General features: G+C 36.3%; 8 non-coding genes across 8 annotated transcripts; all 8 read right to left on the bottom strand.

Moving 5' to 3' along the window:
• Positions 1-152: 152 nt before the first annotated feature.
• TRNAR-UCU (transfer RNA arginine (anticodon UCU)) lies at positions 153-242 on the bottom strand. The gene is given in 2 exon segments: positions 153-188; positions 206-242. It is a non-coding gene; the product is annotated as a tRNA-Arg (tRNA).
• A 2,210-nt stretch (positions 243-2,452) lies between these two features.
• TRNAR-UCU (transfer RNA arginine (anticodon UCU)) lies at positions 2,453-2,542 on the bottom strand. Its single transcript is given in 2 exon segments — positions 2,453-2,488; positions 2,506-2,542. It is a non-coding gene; the product is annotated as a tRNA-Arg (tRNA).
• Positions 2,543-7,051: 4,509 nt separating this feature from the next.
• On the bottom strand, positions 7,052-7,141 carry TRNAR-UCU (transfer RNA arginine (anticodon UCU)). Its single transcript is given in 2 exon segments — positions 7,052-7,087; positions 7,105-7,141. It is a non-coding gene; the product is annotated as a tRNA-Arg (tRNA).
• A 2,976-nt stretch (positions 7,142-10,117) lies between these two features.
• On the bottom strand, positions 10,118-10,207 carry TRNAR-UCU (transfer RNA arginine (anticodon UCU)). Its single transcript is given in 2 exon segments — positions 10,118-10,153; positions 10,171-10,207. It is a non-coding gene; the product is annotated as a tRNA-Arg (tRNA).
• Positions 10,208-10,883: 676 nt separating this feature from the next.
• Positions 10,884-10,973, bottom strand: TRNAR-UCU (transfer RNA arginine (anticodon UCU)). The gene is given in 2 exon segments: positions 10,884-10,919; positions 10,937-10,973. It is a non-coding gene; the product is annotated as a tRNA-Arg (tRNA).
• A 677-nt stretch (positions 10,974-11,650) lies between these two features.
• On the bottom strand, positions 11,651-11,740 carry TRNAR-UCU (transfer RNA arginine (anticodon UCU)). The gene is given in 2 exon segments: positions 11,651-11,686; positions 11,704-11,740. It is a non-coding gene; the product is annotated as a tRNA-Arg (tRNA).
• Positions 11,741-12,416: 676 nt separating this feature from the next.
• TRNAR-UCU (transfer RNA arginine (anticodon UCU)) lies at positions 12,417-12,506 on the bottom strand. Its single transcript is given in 2 exon segments — positions 12,417-12,452; positions 12,470-12,506. It is a non-coding gene; the product is annotated as a tRNA-Arg (tRNA).
• Positions 12,507-13,182: 676 nt separating this feature from the next.
• TRNAR-UCU (transfer RNA arginine (anticodon UCU)) lies at positions 13,183-13,272 on the bottom strand. The gene is given in 2 exon segments: positions 13,183-13,218; positions 13,236-13,272. It is a non-coding gene; the product is annotated as a tRNA-Arg (tRNA).
• Between the last annotated feature and the right edge of the window lie 1,208 nt (positions 13,273-14,480).

Below are 14,480 nucleotides of genomic sequence, written 5' to 3'. Positions count from 1 at the left end.
GCAATGGAAGGCAGACTGCTTTTGATTCAGTTGCATGCTATATTAGATACATAGGTTCAACTTGGGTCAAATACTAAGATTAAAGCATCGGCCAAAAATAAACATTCCTCACATGCATAATGTTCCTTGTTTGAATTAGAAAGTAAAAAATGCGACTCTGGTGGGATTCGAACCCACAACCTTTGAAGGACTTTGCCAATGTACTTAGAAGTCCAACACGCTATCCATTGCGCCACAGAGCCAGATGAAAATCCACTTGCGTACAGTAAGGGATGATCGAAGTTTTGTCAATCCAGTGTTTACTTCACATCACATTATCAAGCCTTCTGGGATACATGAAAGAATGATTGTTTTCTGAAACATAAAATGTCTGTAGCAAGAATCACACTTCTGTGTGAAACCTTGAACTGCACCTTTGTTCGCTTGGGGAGAAATTCAGAGAATAGGGTATTACAGTATTTTCTTGCCAAGTGAATAGGTTTGGACAACAATTCCATACCTTAATAAAAAAGAACTGGATAAAAAGTGCAGACATACAATTGGTTAACAATACAAAAACACAAAGAGAATATACCATAAATAGCTTTGAAAGAAGATTTTACTTTATATGTCGCTAGAAACAAATGTCTGAGTGTAGGGTGTCGTGTTTTTGGTCTATCTCATTTACAGCTATTATAAAGACAATGTTTCTGAAGGAAGGCTACATTAGGAAAGTGCCAAGTTTCTGGCAGTAATGTTGTATTGCTTATGAGCAATATGTTCCTGTTGCAATGGAAGGCAGACTGCTTTTGATTCAGTTGCATGCTGTATTAGATACATAGGTTCAACTTGGGTCAAATACTAAGATTAAAGCATCGGCCAAAAATAAACATTCCTCACATGCATAATGTTCCTTGTTTGAATAAGAAAGTAAAAAATTCAACGCTGGTGGGATTCGAACCCACAACCTTTGAATGACTTTGCCAATTCACTTAGAAGTCCAACGCGCTATCCATTGTGCCACAGAGCACGATTATTATCAACTTGCGTACATTAAGGGATGATCGAAGTTTTGTCAATCCAGTGTTTACTTCACATCATATTATCAAGCCTTCTGGGATACAAGAAAGAATAATTGTTTTCTGAAACATAAAATGTCTGTAGAAGAATCACACTTCTGGGTGAAACCTTGAACTACACCTTTGTTCCTTTAGGGATAAATTCGGAGAATAGGGTATTACTGTATTTTCTTGCAAACTGAATACGTTTGGACAACAATTCCATACCTTAATAAAAAAGAACTGGATAAAAAGTGCAGCCATACAATTGGTTAACAATACAAAAACACAAAGAGAATATACCATAAATAGCTTTGAAAGAATATTTTACTTTATATGTCGCTAGAAACAAATGTCTGAGTGTAGGGTGTTGTGTTTTTGGTCTATCTCATTTACAGCTATTATAAAGACAATGTTTCTGAAGGAAGGATACATTAGGAAAGTGCAAAGTTTCTGGCAGTGATGTTGTATTGCTTATGAGCAATATGTTCCTGTTGCAATGGAAGGCAGACTGCTTTTGATTCAGTTGCATGCTGTATTAGATACATAGGTTCAACTTGGGTCAAATACTAAGATTAAAGCATCGGCCAAAAATAGACATTCCTCACATGCATAATGTTCCTTGTTTGAATAAGAAAGTAAAAAATGCGACTCAGGTGGGATTCAAACCCACAACCTTTGAATGACTTTGCAAATTCACTTAGAAGTCCAACGCGCTATCCATTGCGCCACAGAGCCAGATAAAAAACCACCTGCGTACAGTAAGGGATGACCGAAGTTTTGTCAATCCAGTGTTTACTTCACATCACATTATCAAGCCTTCTGGGATACATGAAAGAATGATTGTTTTCTGAAACATAAAATGTCTGTAGCAAGAATCACACTTCTTTGTGAAACCTTGAACTGCACCTTTGTTCGCTTGGGGAGAAATTCAGAGAATAGGGTATTACAGTATTTTCTTGCCAAGTGAATTGGTTTGGACAACAATTCCATACCTTAATAAAAAAGAACTGGATAAAAAGTGCAGACATACAATTGGTTAACAATACAAAAACACAAAGAGAATATACCATAAATAGCATTGAAAGAAGATTTTACTTTATATGTCGCTAGAAACAAATGTCTGAGTGTAGAGTGTCGTGTTTTTGGTCTATCTCATTTACAGCTATTATAAAGACAATGTTTCTGAAGGAAGGATACATTAGGAAAGTGCCAAGTTTCTGGCAGTAATGTTTTATTGCTTATGAGCAATATGTTCCTGTTGCAATGGAAGGCAGACTGCTTTTGATTCAGTTGCATGCTGTATTAGATACATAGGTTCAACTTGGGTCAAATACTAAGATTAAAGCATCGGCCAAAAATAAACATTCCTCACATGCATAATGTTCCTTGTTCGAATAAGAAAGTAAAAAATGCGACTCTGGTGGGATTCAAACCCACAACCTTTGAATGACTTTGCCAAATCACTTAGAAGTCCAACGCGCTATCCATTGCGCCACAGAGCCAGATGAAAATCCACTTGCCTACAGTAAGGGATGATCGAAGTTTTGTCAATCCAGTGTTTACTTCACATCATATTATCAAGCCTTCTGGGATACATGAAAGAATGATTGTTTTATGAAACATTAAATGTCTGTAGCAAGAATCACAGTTCGGGGTGAAACCTTGAACTGCACCTTTGTTCGCTTGGGGAGAAATTCAGAGAATAGGGTATTACAGTATTTTCTTTCCAAGTGAATTGGTTTGGACAACAATTTCATACCTTAATAAAAAAGAACTGGATAAAAAGTGCCGACATACAATTGGTTAACAATACAAAAACACAAAGAGAATATACCATAAATAGCTTTGAAAGAAGATTTTACTTTATATGTCGCTAGAAACAAATGTCTGAGTGTAGGGTGTCGTGTTTTTGGTCTATCTCCTTTACAGCTATTATAAAGACAATGTTTCTGAAGGAAGGATGCATTAGAAAAGTGCCAAGTTTCTGGCAGTGATGTTGTATTGCTTATGAGCAATATGTTCCTGTTGCAATGGAAGGCAGACTGCTTTTGATTCAGTTGCATGCTGTATTAGATACATAGGTTCAACTTGGGTCAAATACTAAGATTAAAGCATCGGCCAAAAATAAACATTCCTCACATGCATAATGTTCCTTGTTTGAATTAGAAAGTAAAAAATGCGACTCTGGTGGGATTCGAACCCACCACCTTTGAAGGACTTTGCCAATGTACTTAGAAGTCCAACACGCTATCCATTGCGCCACAGAGCCAGATGAAAATCCACTTGCGTACAGTAAGGGATGATCGAAGTTTTGTCAATCCAGTGTTTACTTCACATCACATTATCAAGCCTTCTGGGATACATGAAAGAATGATTGTTTTCTGAAACATAAAATGTCTGTAGCAAGAATCACACTTCTGTGTGAAACCTTGAACTGCACCTTTGTTCGCTTGGGGAGAAATTCAGAGAATAGGGTATTACAGTATTTTCTTGCCAAGTGAATAGGTTTGGACAACAATTCCATACCTTAATAAAAAAGAACTGGATACAAAGTGCAGACATACAATTGGTTAACAATACAAAAACACAAAGAGAATATACCATAAATAGCTTTGAAAGAAGATTTTACTTTATATGTCGCTAGAAACAAATGTCTGAGTGTAGGGTGTCGTGTTTTTGGTCTATCTCATTTACAGCTATTATAAAGACAATGTTTCTGAAGGAAGGCTACATTAGGAAAGTGCCAAGTTTCTGGCAGTAATGTTGTATTGCTTATGAGCAATATGTTCCTGTTGCAATGGAAGGCAGACTGCTTTTGATTCAGTTGCATGCTGTATTAGATACATAGGTTCAACTTGGGTCAAATACTAAGATTAAAGCATCGGCCAAAAATAAACATTCCTCACATGCATAATGTTCCTTGTTTGAATAAGAAAGTAAAAAATGCGACTCTGGTGGGATTCGAACCCACAACCTTTGAATGACTTTGCCAATTCACTTAGAAGTCCAACGGCTTTCCATTCCGCCACAGATCCAAATAAAAATTAACTTGCGTACATTAAGGGATGATCGAAGTTTTGTCAATCCAGTGTTTACTTCACATCATATTATCAAGCCTTCTGGGATACATCAAAGAATGATTGTTTTCTGAAACATAAAATGTCTGTAGCAAGAATCACACTTCTGTGTGAAACCTTGAACTACACCTTTGTTCGCTTGGGGAGAAATTCAGAGAATAGGGTATTACAGTATTTTCTTGCCAAGTGAATTGGTTTGGACAACAATTCCATACCTTAATAAAAAAGAACTGGATAAAAAGTGCAGACATACAATTGGTTAACAATACAAAAACACAAAGAGAATATACCATAAATAGCTTTGAAAGAAGATTTTACTTTATATGTCGCTAGAAACAAATGTCTGAGTGTAGGGTGTCGTGTTTTGGTCTATCTCATTTACAGCTATTATAAAGACAATGTTTCTGAAGGAAGGATACATTAGGAAAGTGCAAAGTTTCTGGCAGTGATGTTGTATTGCTTATGAGCAATATGTTCCTGTTGCAATGGAAGGCAGACTGCTTTTGATTCAGTTGCATGCTGTATTAGATACATAGGTTCAACTTGGGTCAAATACTAAGATTAAAGCATCGGCCAAAAATAGACATTCCTCACATGCATAATGTTCCTTGTTTGAATAAGAAAGTAAAAAATGCGACTCAGGTGGGATTCAAACCCACAACCTTTGAATGACTTTGCAAATTCACTTAGAAGTCCAACGCGCTATCCATTGCGCCACAGAGCCAGATAAAAAACCACTTGCGTACAGTAAGGGATGACCGAAGTTTTGTCAATCCAGTGTTTACTTCACATCACATTATCAAGCCTTCTGGGATACATGAAAGAATGATTGTTTTCTGAAACATAAAATGTCTGTAGCAAGAATCACACTTCTGTGTGAAACCTTGAACTGCACCTTTGTTCGCTTGGGGAGAAATTCAGAGAATAGGGTATTACAGTATTTTCTTGCCAAGTGAATAGGTTTGGACAACAATTCCATACCTTAATAAAAAAGAACTGGATAAAAAGTGCAGACATACAATTGGTTAACAATACAAAAACACAAAGAGAATATACCATAAATAGCTTTGAAAGAAGATTTTACTTTATATGTCGCTAGAAACAAATGTCTGAGTGTAGGGTGTCGTGTTTTTGGTCTATCTCATTTACAGCTATTATAAAGACAATGTTTCTGAAGGAAGGCTACATTAGGAAAGTGCCAAGTTTCTGGCAGTAATGTTGTATTGCTTATGAGCAATATGTTCCTGTTGCAATGGAAGGCAGACTGCTTTTGATTCAGTTGCATGCTGTATTAGATACATAGGTTCAACTTGGGTCAAATACTAAGATTAAAGCATCGGCCAAAAATAAACATTCCTCACATGCATAATGTTCCTTGTTTGAATAAGAAAGTAAAAAATTCAACGCTGGTGGGATTCGAACCCACAACCTTTGAATGACTTTGCCAATTCACTTAGAAGTCCAACGCGCTATCCATTGTGCCACAGAGCACGATTATTATCAACTTGCGTACATTAAGGGATGATCGAAGTTTTGTCAATCCAGTGTTTACTTCACATCATATTATCAAGCCTTCTGGGATACAAGAAAGAATAATTGTTTTCTGAAACATAAAATGTCTGTAGAAGAATCACACTTCTGGGTGAAACCTTGAACTACACCTTTGTTCCTTTAGGGATAAATTCGGAGAATAGGGTATTACTGTATTTTCTTGCAAACTGAATACGTTTGGACAACAATTCCATACCTTAATAAAAAAGAACTGGATAAAAAGTGCAGCCATACAATTGGTTAACAATACAAAAACACAAAGAGAATATACCATAAATAGCTTTGAAAGAATATTTTACTTTATATGTCGCTAGAAACAAATGTCTGAGTGTAGGGTGTTGTGTTTTTGGTCTATCTCATTTACAGCTATTATAAAGACAATGTTTCTGAAGGAAGGATACATTAGGAAAGTGCAAAGTTTCTGGCAGTGATGTTGTATTGCTTATGAGCAATATGTTCCTGTTGCAATGGAAGGCAGACTGCTTTTGATTCAGTTGCATGCTGTATTAGATACATAGGTTCAACTTGGGTCAAATACTAAGATTAAAGCATCGGCCAAAAATAGACATTCCTCACATGCATAATGTTCCTTGTTTGAATAAGAAAGTAAAAAATGCGACTCAGGTGGGATTCAAACCCACAACCTTTGAATGACTTTGCAAATTCACTTAGAAGTCCAACGCGCTATCCATTGCGCCACAGAGCCAGATAAAAAACCACCTGCGTACAGTAAGGGATGACCGAAGTTTTGTCAATCCAGTGTTTACTTCACATCACATTATCAAGCCTTCTGGGATACATGAAAGAATGATTGTTTTCTGAAACATAAAATGTCTGTAGCAAGAATCACACTTCTTTGTGAAACCTTGAACTGCACCTTTGTTCGCTTGGGGAGAAATTCAGAGAATAGGGTATTACAGTATTTTCTTGCCAAGTGAATTGGTTTGGACAACAATTCCATACCTTAATAAAAAAGAACTGGATAAAAAGTGCAGACATACAATTGGTTAACAATACAAAAACACAAAGAGAATATACCATAAATAGCATTGAAAGAAGATTTTACTTTATATGTCGCTAGAAACAAATGTCTGAGTGTAGAGTGTCGTGTTTTTGGTCTATCTCATTTACAGCTATTATAAAGACAATGTTTCTGAAGGAAGGATACATTAGGAAAGTGCCAAGTTTCTGGCAGTAATGTTTTATTGCTTATGAGCAATATGTTCCTGTTGCAATGGAAGGCAGACTGCTTTTGATTCAGTTGCATGCTGTATTAGATACATAGGTTCAACTTGGGTCAAATACTAAGATTAAAGCATCGGCCAAAAATAAACATTCCTCACATGCATAATGTTCCTTGTTCGAATAAGAAAGTAAAAAATGCGACTCTGGTGGGATTCAAACCCACAACCTTTGAATGACTTTGCCAAATCACTTAGAAGTCCAACGCGCTATCCATTGCGCCACAGAGCCAGATGAAAATCCACTTGCCTACAGTAAGGGATGATCGAAGTTTTGTCAATCCAGTGTTTACTTCACATCATATTATCAAGCCTTCTGGGATACATGAAAGAATGATTGTTTTATGAAACATTAAATGTCTGTAGCAAGAATCACAGTTCGGGGTGAAACCTTGAACTGCACCTTTGTTCGCTTGGGGAGAAATTCAGAGAATAGGGTATTACAGTATTTTCTTTCCAAGTGAATTGGTTTGGACAACAATTTCATACCTTAATAAAAAAGAACTGGATAAAAAGTGCCGACATACAATTGGTTAACAATACAAAAACACAAAGAGAATATACCATAAATAGCTTTGAAAGAAGATTTTACTTTATATGTCGCTAGAAACAAATGTCTGAGTGTAGGGTGTCGTGTTTTTGGTCTATCTCCTTTACAGCTATTATAAAGACAATGTTTCTGAAGGAAGGATGCATTAGAAAAGTGCCAAGTTTCTGGCAGTGATGTTGTATTGCTTATGAGCAATATGTTCCTGTTGCAATGGAAGGCAGACTGCTTTTGATTCAGTTGCATGCTGTATTAGATACATAGGTTCAACTTGGGTCAAATACTAAGATTAAAGCATCGGCCAAAAATAAACATTCCTCACATGCATAATGTTCCTTGTTTGAATTAGAAAGTAAAAAATGCGACTCTGGTGGGATTCGAACCCACCACCTTTGAAGGACTTTGCCAATGTACTTAGAAGTCCAACACGCTATCCATTGCGCCACAGAGCCAGATGAAAATCCACTTGCGTACAGTAAGGGATGATCGAAGTTTTGTCAATCCAGTGTTTACTTCACATCACATTATCAAGCCTTCTGGGATACATGAAAGAATGATTGTTTTCTGAAACATAAAATGTCTGTAGCAAGAATCACACTTCTGTGTGAAACCTTGAACTGCACCTTTGTTCGCTTGGGGAGAAATTCAGAGAATAGGGTATTACAGTATTTTCTTGCCAAGTGAATAGGTTTGGACAACAATTCCATACCTTAATAAAAAAGAACTGGATACAAAGTGCAGACATACAATTGGTTAACAATACAAAAACACAAAGAGAATATACCATAAATAGCTTTGAAAGAAGATTTTACTTTATATGTCGCTAGAAACAAATGTCTGAGTGTAGGGTGTCGTGTTTTTGGTCTATCTCATTTACAGCTATTATAAAGACAATGTTTCTGAAGGAAGGCTACATTAGGAAAGTGCCAAGTTTCTGGCAGTAATGTTGTATTGCTTATGAGCAATATGTTCCTGTTGCAATGGAAGGCAGACTGCTTTTGATTCAGTTGCATGCTGTATTAGATACATAGGTTCAACTTGGGTCAAATACTAAGATTAAAGCATCGGCCAAAAATAAACATTCCTCACATGCATAATGTTCCTTGTTTGAATAAGAAAGTAAAAAATGCGACTCTGGTGGGATTCGAACCCACAACCTTTGAATGACTTTGCCAATTCACTTAGAAGTCCAACGGCTTTCCATTCCGCCACAGATCCAAATGAAAATTAACTTGCGTACATTAAGGGATGATCGAAGTTTTGTCAATCCAGTGTTTACTTCACATCATATTATCAAGCCTTCTGGGATACATCAAAGAATGATTGTTTTCTGAAACATAAAATGTCTGTAGCAAGAATCACACTTCTGTGTGAAACCTTGAACTACACCTTTGTTCGCTTGGGGAGAAATTCAGAGAATAGGGTATTACAGTATTTTCTTGCCAAGTGAATTGGTTTGGACAACAATTCCATACCTTAATAAAAAAGAACTGGATAAAAAGTGCAGACATACAATTGGTTAACAATACAAAAACACAAAGAGAATATACCATAAATAGCTTTGAAAGAAGATTTTACTTTATATGTCGCTAGAAACAAATGTCTGAGTGTAGGGTGTCGTGTTTTGGTCTATCTCATTTACAGCTATTATAAAGACAATGTTTCTGAAGGAAGGATACATTAGGAAAGTGCAAAGTTTCTGGCAGTGATGTTGTATTGCTTATGAGCAATATGTTCCTGTTGCAATGGAAGGCAGACTGCTTTTGATTCAGTTGCATGCTGTATTAGATACATAGGTTCAACTTGGGTCAAATACTAAGATTAAAGCATCGGCCAAAAATAGACATTCCTCACATGCATAATGTTCCTTGTTTGAATAAGAAAGTAAAAAATGCGACTCAGGTGGGATTCAAACCCACAACCTTTGAATGACTTTGCAAATTCACTTAGAAGTCCAACGCGCTATCCATTGCGCCACAGAGCCAGATAAAAAACCACTTGCGTACAGTAAGGGATGACCGAAGTTTTGTCAATCCAGTGTTTACTTCACATCACATTATCAAGCCTTCTGGGATACATGAAAGAATGATTGTTTTCTGAAACATAAAATGTCTGTAGCAAGAATCACACTTCTTTGTGAAACCTTGAACTGCACCTTTGTTCGCTTGGGGAGAAATTCAGAGAATAGGGTATTACAGTATTTTCTTGCCAAGTGAATTGGTTTGGACAACAATTCCATACCTTAATAAAAAAGAACTGGATAAAAAGTGCAGACATACAATTGGTTAACAATACAAAAACACAAAGAGAATATACCATAAATAGCATTGAAAGAAGATTTTACTTTATATGTCGCTAGAAACAAATGTCTGAGTGTAGAGTGTCGTGTTTTTGGTCTATCTCATTTACAGCTATTATAAAGACAATGTTTCTGAAGGAAGGATACATTAGGAAAGTGCCAAGTTTCTGGCAGTAATGTTTTATTGCTTATGAGCAATATGTTCCTGTTGCAATGGAAGGCAGACTGCCTTTGATTCAGTTGCATGCTGTATTAGATACATAGGTTCAACTTGGGTCAAATACTAAGATTAAAGCATCGGCCAAAAATAAACATTCCTCACATGCATAATGTTCCTTGTTTGAATAAGAAAGTAAAAAATGCGACTCTGGTGGGATTCGAACCCACAACCTTTGAATGACTTTGCCACTTCACTTAGAAGTCCAATGCGCTATCCATTGCGCCACAGAGCCAGATAAAAATCCACTTGCATACATTAAGGGATGATCGAAGTTTTGTCAATCCAGTGTTTACTTCACATCATATTATCAAGCCTTCTGGAATACAAGAAAGAATAATTGTTTTCTGAAACATAAAATGTCTGTAGAAGAATCACACTTCTGGGTGAAACCTTGAACTACACCTTTGTTCCTTTAGGGATAAATTCGGAGAATAGGGTATTACTGTATTTTCTTGTAAACTGAATACGTTTGGACAACAATTCCATACCTTAATAGAAAAGAACTGGATAAAAAGTGCAGCCATACAATTGGTTAACAATACAAAAACACAAAGAGAATATACCATAAATAGCTTTGAAAGAAGATTTTACTTTATATGTCGCTAGAAACAAATGTCTGAGTGTAGGGTGTCGTGTTTTTGGTCTATCTCATTTACAGCTATTATAAAGACAATGTTTCTGAAGGAAGGATACATTAGGAAAGTGCAAAGTTTCTGGCAGTGATGTTGTATTGCTTATGAGCAATATGTTCCTGTTGCAATGGAAGGCAGACTGCTTTTGATTCAGTTGCATGCTGTATTAGATACATAGGTTCAACTTGGGTCAAATACTAAGATTAAAGCATCGGCCAAAAATAGACATTCCTCACATGCATAATGTTACTTGTTTGAATAAGAAAGTAAAAAATGCGACTCTGGTGGGATTCAAACCCACAACCTTTGAATGACTTTGCAAATTCACTTAGAAGTCCAACGCGCTATCCATTGCGCCACAGAGCCAGATAAAAATCCACTTGCGTACAGTAAGGGATGATCGAAGTTTTGTCAATCCAGTGTTTACTTCACATCACATTATCAAGCCTTTTGGGATACATGAAAGAATGATTGTTTTCTGAAACATAAAATGTCTGTAGCAAGAATCACACTTCTTTGTGAAACCTTGAACTGCACCTTTGTTCGCTTGGGGAGAAATTCAGAGAATAGGGTATTACAGTATTTTCTTGCCAAGTGAATTGGTTTGGACAACAATTCCATACCTTAATAAAAAAGAACTGGATAAAAAGTGCAGACATACAATTGGTTAACAATACAAAAACACAAAGAGAATATACCATAAATAGCTTTGAAAGAAGATTTTACTTTATATGTCGCTAGAAACAAATGTCTGAGTGTAGGGTGTCGTGTTTTTGGTCTATCTCATTTACAGCTATTATAAAGACAATGTTTCTGAAGGAAGGATACATTAGGAAAGTGCCAAGTTTGTGGCAGTAATGTTGTATTGCTTATGAGCAATATGTTCCTGTTGCAATGGAAGGCAGACTGCTTTCGATTCAGTTGCATGCTGTATTAGATACATAGGTTCAACTTGGGTCAAATACTAAGATTAAAGCATCGGCCAAAAATAAACATTCCTCACATGCATAATGTTCCTTGTTTGAATAAGAAAGTAAAAAATTCGACTCTGGTGGGATTCGAACCCACAACCTTTAAATGACTTTGCCAATTCACTTAGAAGTCCAATGCGCTATCCATTGCGCCACAGAGCCAGATAAAAATCCACTTTCGTACAGTAAGGGATGATCGAAGTTTTGTCAATCCAGTGTTTACTTCACATCATATTGTCAAGCCTTCTGGGATACATGAAAGAATGATTGTTTTCTGAAACATAAAATGTCTGTAGCAAGAATCACAGTTCGGGGTGAAACCTTGAACTGCACCTTTGTTCGCTTGGGGAGAAATTCAGAGAATAGGGTATTACAGTATTTTCTTGCCAAGTGAATTGGTTTGGACAACAATTCCATACCTTAATAAAAAAGAACTGGATAAAAAGTGCAGACATACAATTGTTAACAATACAAAAACACAAAGAGAATATACCATAAATAGCTTTGAAAGAAGATTTTACTTTATATGTCGCTAGAAACAAATGTCTGAGTGTAGGGTGTCGTGTTCTTGGTCTATCTCATTTACAGCTATTATAAAGACAATGTTTCTGAAGGAAGGATACATTAGAAAAGTGCCAAGTTTCTGGCAGTGATGTTGTATTGCTTATGAGCAATATGTTCCTGTTGCAATGGAAGGCAGACTGCTTTTGATTCAGTTGCATGCTGTATTAGATACATAGGTTCAACTTGGGTCAAATACTAAGATTAAAGCATCGGCCAAAAATAAACATTCCTCACATGCATAATGTTCCTTGTTTGAATAAGAAAGTAAAAAATGCGACTCTGGTGGGATTCGAACCCACAACCTTTGAATGACTTTGCCAATTCATTTAGAAGTCCAACGCGCTATCCATTGCGCCACAGAGCCAGATGAAAATCCACTTGAGTACAGTAAGGGATGATCGAAGTTTTGTCAATCCAGTGTTTACTTCACATCATATTATCAAGCCTTCTGTGATACAAGAAACAATAATTGTTTTCTGAAACATAAAATGTCTGTAGAAGAATCACACTTCTGGGTGAAACCTTGAACTACACCTTTGTTCCTTTAGGGATGAATTCGGAGAATAGGGTATTACCGTATTTTCTTGCAAACTGAATACGTTTGGACAACAATTCCATACCTTAATAAAAAAGAACTGGATAAAAAGTGCAGACATACAATTGGTTAACAATACAAAAACACAAAGAGAATATACCATAAATAGCTTTGAAAGAAGATTTTACTTTATATGTCGCTAGAAACAAATGTCTGAGTGTAGGGTGTCGTGTTTTTGGTCTATCTCATTTACAGCTATTATAAAGACAATGTTTCTGAAGGAAGGATACATTAGGAAAGTGCAAAGTTTCTGGCAGTGATGTTGTATTGCTTATGAGCAATATGTTCCTGTTGCAATGGAAGGCAGACTGCTTTTGATTCAGTTGCATGCTATATTAGATACATAGGTTCAACTTGGGTCAAATACTAAGATTAAAGCATCGGCCAAAAATAAACATTCCTCACATGCATAATGTTCCTTGTTTGAATTAGAAAGTAAAAAATGCGACTCTGGTGGGATTCGAACCCACAACCTTTGAAGGACTTTGCCAATGTACTTAGAAGTCCAACACGCTATCCATTGCGCCACAGAGCCAGATGAAAATCCACTTGCGTACAGTAAGGGATGATCGAAGTTTTGTCAATCCAGTGTTTACTTCACATCACATTATCAAGCCTTCTGGGATACATGAAAGAATGATTGTTTTCTGAAACATAAAATGTCTGTAGCAAGAATCACACTTCTGTGTGAAACCTTGAACTGCACCTTTGTTCGCTTGGGGAGAAATTCAGAGAATAGGGTATTACAGTATTTTCTTGCCAAGTGAATAGGTTTGGACAACAATTCCATACCTTAATAAAAAAGAACTGGATAAAAAGTGCAGACATACAATTGGTTAACAATACAAAAACACAAAGAGAATATACCATAAATAGCTTTGAAAGAAGATTTTACTTTATATGTCGCTAGAAACAAATGTCTGAGTGTAGGGTGTCGTGTTTTTGGTCTATCTCATTTACAGCTATTATAAAGACAATGTTTCTGAAGGAAGGCTACATTAGGAAAGTGCCAAGTTTCTGGCAGTAATGTTGTATTGCTTATGAGCAATATGTTCCTGTTGCAATGGAAGGCAGACTGCTTTTGATTCAGTTGCATGCTGTATTAGATACATAGGTTCAACTTGGGTCAAATACTAAGATTAAAGCATCGGCCAAAAATAAACATTCCTCACATGCATAATGTTCCTTGTTTGAATAAGAAAGTAAAAAATTCAACGCTGGTGGGATTCGAACCCACAACCTTTGAATGACTTTGCCAATTCACTTAGAAGTCCAACGCGCTATCCATTGTGCCACAGAGCACGATTATTATCAACTTGCGTACATTAAGGGATGATCGAAGTTTTGTCAATCCAGTGTTTACTTCACATCATATTATCAAGCCTTCTGGGATACAAGAAAGAATAATTGTTTTCTGAAACATAAAATGTCTGTAGAAGAATCACACTTCTGGGTGAAACCTTGAACTACACCTTTGTTCCTTTAGGGATAAATTCGGAGAATAGGGTATTACTGTATTTTCTTGCAAACTGAATACGTTTGGACAACAATTCCATACCTTAATAAAAAAGAACTGGATAAAAAGTGCAGCCATACAATTGGTTAACAATACAAAAACACAAAGAGAATATACCATAAATAGCTTTGAAAGAATATTTTACTTTATATGTCGCTAGAAACAAATGTCTGAGTGTAGGGTGTTGTGTTTTTGGTCTATCTCATTTACAGCTATTATAAAGACAA

Source organism: Ambystoma mexicanum (assembly GCF_040938575.1).
Source record: "Ambystoma mexicanum isolate Mex_15411 chromosome 12 unlocalized genomic scaffold, UKY_AmexF1_1 Mex_chr12_unloc.1, whole genome shotgun sequence".
NCBI classification, from domain to species: Eukaryota; Metazoa; Chordata; class Amphibia; order Caudata; family Ambystomatidae; genus Ambystoma; species Ambystoma mexicanum.
Note: the sequence above shows the minus strand (reverse complement) of the source record. Positions and strands in the feature narration are given on the sequence as shown.